The sequence below is a fragment of the Lygodium microphyllum genome, chromosome 1 (genome assembly GCF_053477565.2).
Source record: "Lygodium microphyllum isolate KBCC chromosome 1, Lygodium_microphyllum_v1.1.10, whole genome shotgun sequence".
NCBI classification, from domain to species: domain Eukaryota; kingdom Viridiplantae; phylum Streptophyta; class Polypodiopsida; order Schizaeales; family Lygodiaceae; genus Lygodium; species Lygodium microphyllum.
The window spans coordinates 95670533-95678982 of record NC_141135.1 but is presented as its reverse complement, the minus strand read 5'-3'; positions in this window follow the sequence as shown (position 1 = coordinate 95678982).

Sequence of the window (8450 nt, the reverse complement as noted above, 5' to 3'; positions counted from 1 at the left end):
AGCATTGTTTAACATCTCTAACTTGGATGGCACCAACTATGGCTACTAGAAGTCTCAAATATGGCAGGTTTTGGTGCAAAAATTGCACATTAAGCCACTAAGATACAAATGTATTGAACCCAAGAACATGGATGATGATGGTTGGACTGATTTAGATGCACTATGCAAGTCCACTATCATTATATCACTCTCTAAAGAGGTCAATAATAATGTTGTTGAAGATGAAGATAAAAGCACATGGAATCTATGGGAAAAGATTCTAGAACTTTATGTAAAGTAGAGCCATGCTTTGCAGATGTATTGGCTTAAATAGTTGATGGATCTCCGTAGGAAGGAGGGGACTCCATTGTCTTCTCACTTTAGCCATTTTCATTCTATCATGAAGAATCTACTTCAACAAGGTATTGAGTTTCAAGATAATCTACATCCTTTGTTTTTGCTTGGCACTTTACTTGAGTCTTGGGATGTACTTTGTACTGCGATATGTACCAACAAACTTGATGGGCTGAAATTGAAAGACGTAGAAAGTGCTCTTTTGATTGAAGAAATTAATAGGAAAAACAATGATGCTTCTTGTAGTTCACATGCTTTATCCATTAGAGGTGGCAGAAGTGGCAAGAAAGATAATGATCATCATGGGAAGGACTCTTAGAAGCCCCAGTCTAAGTCACGTGGACGCAGTATGTCCCATGGATGTAAGCCTGATCTTACATGCCATTATTGTGGGAAAGCAAGACACATACGGCCGCAATGCCATAAGATGCACAATGACAAGTGCAAAGAAAAGCGAAAAGAAAAAGTGCAAGAGAAATCTAATGATTACAATGTTATACCTGCAAAGTCCAGCATAAAGATTGAGGAGATAAATGCCATGTAGCCTGAGGAGTCTGATGGTGACTACAGCTTGGCAACCTCTTCATGTGACCCCCTACCATGAGTAGTTTCATACCTATCGCAATGTATCTAGTACTGTGTGCTTAGGTGATGATCAATCTCTTGCTATTGTTGGCATTGGTGTTGTCACTCTATAATTTCCCTCTGGTAGCACTTTTGTTCTGCATAATGTATGTCATGTACCCACCCTGACTAAAAATCTTATGTCTGTTCGAGGGCAGCTTGATGATGCATGTTATCATATATGCTTTGGTGATTTTGTATGTAAGATAACTCGTGGTAGGCTTGTTCTTGCAAGAGGTGCCAAGTCTGGCAACCTCTACCCCTTGGTTGTATCTGGTACTATTAACCATGTTTTGCTAGTGGGCTCTATCCCACATGTATCTCTCTAGCATGCTCATCTTGAGCATATGTCACTTAAGGGAATGAAAATGCTTAGTGCTTTGTAGTATCTTCCACCTTTTGACTACTCGCATTTTGAGTCATGTGATCATTGTTTATATGGAAAGCAAACTAGGAATTCACATTAAAAGTTTGGTATTCCACACATGGGTGAGCCTTTGGCTCTTGTGCATTCAAATGTATGTGGACCCATGCCCTATTAGTCATTAGAGGGTGCAAAGTACTTTGCCACATTTATTGACGATTATTCATGTAAGGTTTGGGCTTATCCCATAAAGCATAAATCTGATGTCTTGGCCGTCTTTCAGTGTTGGCTTGCTCTCGTCAAGAATCAGTTTGGGCATAGGCTGAAATGCCTAAGGACTGATAACGGGGGTGAGTACATCTCACATGTCCTTGAGTAGTTTTGTGACAACAAGCAGGGTATTAAGTGTCCAATTGACCGCCCCTTACACCCCTCCCTAGAATGGTATGATGACTGAGTGTATGAATAGGACTATCCAGGAGAGGGTCCGCAATATGCTTAGCCAATTAGACTTACCATAGCATTTTTGGATTGAGGTAGTCTCTACTACTACTGTGCATCTCATTAACATGTCACCTTGTAGTGGTATTGACTTCTAGGTTGTAGAGGATGTATGGACATGAAAGCCTCCCTCATATGCTCATTTTGCGTGTCTTTGGATCTGAGACCTTCTGCCATGTGCCCAAGGACAAATGCAATAAGCTGGATCCTAAAAGTGTGAAATGCATTTTCCTTGGCTATGGAGATGCAACTGGTCAGATGAGATACCATCTTTGGGATCTGCATGTACGAAAAGTGATCCACAACCATGATGTTGTGTTCCATGAGAAAAAAATGCATATGTAGCATGAAAAATTTATTGAGATACATATGGTTATCTTTCAGGAGGAGCCCCCTATTCCCACACAGCTAGCTAGATAGCCTGCACCAATAGGCGATCCTCATGGCCAGGATGTTAGACACAGGATGTTGGACATGCAACACAACCTACATTGAGGTTTCTACTAGAGATAGACGACCTCTTGACTGTTAGGAGCCCTCCATAAATTATGTCTTGGTTTTACAGATGTAGGACTCACCTATGATAAGGCTATGTGCAGGGGTGACAATCATTCGTGGGAGATGGCTATGTAGTCTGAGATTGACTCATTGCATAATAATCATACATGGGATTCGGTTTCCTTTCCTAGTGGCAAGTGGACTTTGCCTTGCAAGTGGGTGTACAAGTTGAAAAGTGATCCTTGGACACCCTAGGCCAGCATACAAGGCCAGATTGGTAGCAAAGGGTTTTAAGCATGAGCATGGTGTTGAGTTTGATGAAATCTTCTCTCTTGTGGTTAAGATGACCACCCTACGCTTAGTCTTGGCTTTGGCTGCATAGCTTGACTTGGACTTGTATCAGTTGGATGTCAAGACGACTTTCTTACATGGAGACTTGCATGATGAGATGTACATGGAGTAGCCTAAGGGCTTTGCAGAGCTTGACAGGGAACATCTAGTTTGCAAATTGAGGAGGAGTCTTTATGGCTTGAAGCAGGCACCTAGGGAATGGTACCACAAATTTGATGCATTCATGCAGTCACATGGCTATAACCGTAGTGCTATGGATCCATGCTTATACACGAAGAAAGCCCACAATGGTTCATTACTAATTTTGGTACTCTATGTGGATGACATGCTTTTAGCAGGGAAAGCTCATGATGAGCTAGATGCTCTTAAGGCTAAGCTTAAGAAAAGCTTTGAGATGAAAGATTTGGGACATGCCTCTCATATACTTGGTATGCTCATTACACATGATAGGTCTCATGGACTACTCTATCTATCACAAAAGGAGTATATCTATAAAGTCCTTGAGCACTTCCGTATGTAGGATGTGAAGCCTATTGGTTGTCCATTGCCTTCTCATGTGAAGGTATCACATGCCAATTGTCCACATACGAAAAGGGCTGAGATGGCCAAGATTCCCTATGCATCCGCAGTCATGGGCAGTCTTATGTATGCCATGATAGCCACCCATCTAGATATTGCATTTGTAGTTGGTGTTGTGGTACATTATATGACTACACCTGGCAAAAGGCATTGGGATGCCGTGAAGGGTATCAGGAGGTACCTGAAGGGCATTGCTGATATGTGCATATGTTATGGGAGCTAGGATATAGGAGTCATGTGATACACTGACTTTGACTATGTAGGACATATAGATAGTAGGAAGTCCACTTTTGGCTATGTGTTCACTTTTGCCCATGTATAACTACACTGACAGTACCCATGCTTGCACACTACAGGCAACGGGGGCCCATCATTGTCACTTTATTCTTTATTCTTTCAGTGGTATTTGAATAAAGGGAAGGATGGTCACACATTGTGACTGTTGGAGTCCCACATTATGTGTGTCTCTCTCTCTTGCTCTTGCTCCTTCCACCATAGCTCTTGCTCCTGCTCGTGCTTTCACTTCACGGCTCACCTCCCTTCAGATGCAACTCAATTGAGCATGGAGGTAAGCTCACTGCACTCGTAGGTGTGGAGCACATACGGCTATATGAGAGGTAGCCATTGCACTTTTCTTGAAACTCTTGAAACAATAACCGGTCTATGGCTCTTGGTAGTTGAGGGAGAAGCTCCCACATTTTAGTTCCATTGGTTGCCGAGACACACGGATTCAAGCTTTGAGTGCTTGCGCTCTTCGAATCAAGCATTTAAGTAGGGTTTCCCCTGAATCGGTGCTTGAGATAGGTAGGAAGTGAGGTAGTTGAAGAGGTATTCGATCTCCTTTGCAAGTAAGTTTTTTTATTTTTTAGATTTAGGTAAGTAGATCAGATTAGTGTAAGTGGTTGCTTATGATCTTTATCATTTAGGTAAGGAGAAAATAAGGAAAACAGAGAAAAACACAATAGGGTTTTTGCTATAACAACATTCCCAAAACATGGAAAAAATAGGAAAAAGAGAGCTTCAAGGCATTAGGACAACAAAGAGAGAGGAGGAGGAAGTAATAGGGTAAGAGAGAAAGGGTTTGAGAAGCCAAGAGGGCAGGGGAAGAGCTCATTTTTCATTTCTGTGTTAAGGGAGAGAGCTTAACAGAGAGAGAGAGCTATAGGACTGGAAACCATTGTGTGCTTGGGAATTATCGTCCATGGAAGGCCAAATTATGACCCGTGGGACCTTTCCAAAAATACAATGATGCTCCTTCCCCATGGTAGGAAAGGGTAGCTATGGTGAAAGAACAATCTATGCAGCGTGGTTTTCCCAAAAGCATAACATGCGGGTGATGAGAGCCCCTAATTTTGATATAGGAGTAGTATCAGAAATTGGTGAAGTAGCCCCTGTAAAGGGATATCAAAGTCAGCCTACATGTGTGCATATACTGGGCATGTCACTCTGATTCTACACTTTGTAGTCCACAGAGCTTGCATAACCTCGTCTCTCTTGCATGTCCACTCCATGCACTTGTCTCGATCAATAAAGTGTGTGATCGAGTTTGAAGTCGTGTAATACTCCGTCTAAATACCATTGAGAGCAGGTTAGATGTGTATGGCTGTGTGTGTGCCTCTGCCTGCATGTAAGATTCCCAACATGAAGGATAGATATGCATATTGTAATAAGCAAGTTTGCCATTTCCTCCCTTGCTTTGATGTTTTGCTTGATACACTCGTAAGAGGTCTGATTGAAATGTGTCCATGCATATATCTTCGGATGCCATATCTAGATATCTATCCACTCCTCACCCTTTAAACCATTTTCGCATATCTAGGACCCATCCAACATGAGTGTGCCTTCATGTTGGATGATTGCTCCTAGGATCATAGATGGAAGATTGATCTAGGCGCGTCTGATATTCAATAAGATTTTCATTGTTCTGGACCCCCGGTCGCCACAATCCTTGGATGGATTCCACAATCATTTGAGTCCTGCTACCACTTGGACAGTTCGAGTCATAAGTCCACTCGGACAACCAAAAACCATTCGAGTCCTAGACTTAGACTTGGACCGTGGACCTAGTTTTGGCAGCTTGGGATGTCCAAATTCGGACGTCCCAAAATTGTCCACTCAAACACTCACATATTCGACCTTGTAGATGGCCAAATGACCATTCATTCGGACCACTCGGACTTAGACACTCAAATGGTCCGACTCAAGCACTCGGACGCCGCACTTGGACAAGTAGGACTTGGATGGGTACCTGACAACTCGGATGTCCAAGTTTGCAACACTTGGACACTATCACTCGGATGAGTTGTGCAAAACCTAGATTCTAGAAAATTGGACCTACCCCAAGGCATGCAGAGGCTAAGCCCAATCTAGACGACACTCCCATAGGCTACCAAATGCATAGAATGGCTCATAGGGCCACCAGACTCATGAATCGCAATCTAATAGCCCAAAAAATGACCGTGGCACTGACCCTTAGCCACGTGTTTGATAGAGACCCTGACTCATTGACCAAATCTGCTACCCCTCAGATCACACATCTAGGATGTTGCAGAGACCAGAATGAACCAGCTAGAGTGGTCATTAAACGCATGAAAGAATCAAGAAAAGTGTATGCTGCACTATATTGTTTTCATTGGATTCGCACACTTGATCAATTAAACATTTGTTGTGTATAGAAAAACTGAAAGCCTAATTTCACACAATGCACTTTGAGGAGCACACCACTAGCATTTAAGTGTATGTAACATTGAGGATTGTTTTAAATAACAAGGAATTCATGCAAAATAAGATAAGTTGAACAAACCCACCAATAGGAGGAGACCCCAAACATTGAACAGCGGCCAAGGATCCCAATCACCGAATACTGAGAGACTTGGATCGTCGAGCCGCTTCAGGAGCAATAGTGACATGCATGATTAGGGACACAACTCTACCTGACTTGATTAATTTGATCAATACCCTAGTTGCTCAAGAGATCGACAACATGTCTAGAGTCAGCAACAACCCGAAAAATGACGATCTTGACTTGGGAGAATTCCCAGTCGACATCCAACACTGATGACCTATAAACCAAAATGGAGCATTAGGGTAGACCAATAGAGGACATCATAGCCGATCTAGAGGAGAAGAGAAGGTTGGAAAGGAAAGTTCTACTAAGCATAGCCGCCTATCACCAAGAGCAACGAGCTCAAAAGTTGAGGTTAGACATAGAAATGCATGAGGTCCAATGGGTCTTAGCACTCGCCAACCAAAACAGGACGAGACCAAACATTGAGAGGGAGAGAACACTATAAGCTGACCTTACACTGAGCGATCTTCTCATGAAGCGACTCTTAGAGACAACACATCTGCAGAGCAGAGCGGAGTAGCTCTAGCAGCTTTGTTGCTAGCAATAGGATTAGGAATCACCCCAAATTTTAGGAGCCATACCAAGATACATATGGTTGCTAAGCAACTCGACAAGTCTCAGCTCGGACAATGACCCATATAGCTTTGTGGAGTAGTTTAAGTAAGTATGCGATGCTAAGGGCCTTGCAGACCTTACTCAACCCACACAAGCTTTCGTACTTTGCCTAGGAGGCAAAGGACCGATGTGGTACACTAGTTTAGATAATGTTGAACACAATGACTTCAATAACCTTAAGAGTCTCTTCATCAAGAGATTCTCTAAGGCGGGATACTTTGACAACCTCATTGTCAAGTTGATGAATGTTAGTCAAAAGAACAAGGAGGATATCTGAGACTACTGTTGAGATATCGAGCTCCACTCGTGATACGCCAGGGTGACCGTTGTGTATTTATGTCACCAACTTGTCAGTTGCAGACGCGGTTGGTACACCACCCATGAATAATAGCTACATGATAGCTATCCTTATCTACTCTAGTTCGTGGCTCAGTTAGTATGCCACCTTAGTTAGTTGAGTTTGGTTTGAGACCCATATATAGGGTTCTTCTGTTTCTTTGTATGTGAGTTCTTTTGGCTTCCACAACTAAGAAGAGGAAAACTGTTTTCAGCCTCCACCCTTGTGTGTATTCCCCCATTGTGCAAGCAAGAAAGCTACAAGTGAGACTCCTTCCTTCTCTCCCACAATCTTGACAACTACATCACCCATGTGCGGAGTCTCTTTAAGAGAATCCCAGCCACATAGCAACCTAGCGAACAAGTAGTCTCATAAGCAAAATCCGAAGTGAAGAGCTTTATGAGGCCTTGGTGAGCAACTCAACCTTGCAAAGGGATGTGCTAGCTAGGGTCTTTGAAAAAGCCATATGAGTGGATGAACTACTCAAGGAGAGGAGCTCAAGACCCACAACCTAAGACAACAGTGCCTCTAGAATCTCAAAAAGAGCTACGACTATTAGTGAAAGATCTAACTAGAGCATCCAAGACAAGGGAAAGAGTATCGACCAGAGCCATGAGTTGGTGGACGTGAAGTTTGAGTTGGCTAGGCTTCAAGAGATGATGAGAAGGCCCATACGACCTCACATGCAATGCGTGCATTGCGAGCAAACCACCTTTTGACCGAGTGCATGGATACTAGATCCAGACCTTGTGCCAATTATACCCACATCCATATAATCATCCTTACCCTAGGGAATAGACCACAACATTATAGAAGGGGAGCTCCATTACCTCTCCCAGCACCCAATGATTCAAAGCCAGCTATCCCTAGGATGGATATCAATGCCATAGGGATACCTAGACCACCTGGACCCATCATGACCCATCCACTGAGCGACAATCCTATACATTACGTAGAGAAGTCGAATGAGGACAAAGCATACGTAAACTCTTATGTCTCTTCATATGATGAAGAGAGCAATCCCATCTTAATGGATTTCAGACCAATGCTTGTGATGGCGTTGGGCAAGGAAAGAGGTGGAGGTCTAGGAGAATAGAACCAAGAACCCATCACATACTAGACTTGTGATCACCTAGGACACATCTCATCTCAATGCCTCGAAAGAGAGAAGGCCAATCGAGAGAAGGCCAACCTGAGATACCCTGAGTGTGGGATCACATACTTGTATGCCGAGTGCCCTAGACAGAAACCTTCCACTAGTTTGGCTATCGTACCATCCATAACATTGGGATTATTTTGAGTTGGGACACTTGATGGTGAAGCCATGCCAATTCCACTAAATGTCATGACCCAAGCATAGGCAAAGTAGGTCAGTATTTTATTATTTGAACCTAGAAACC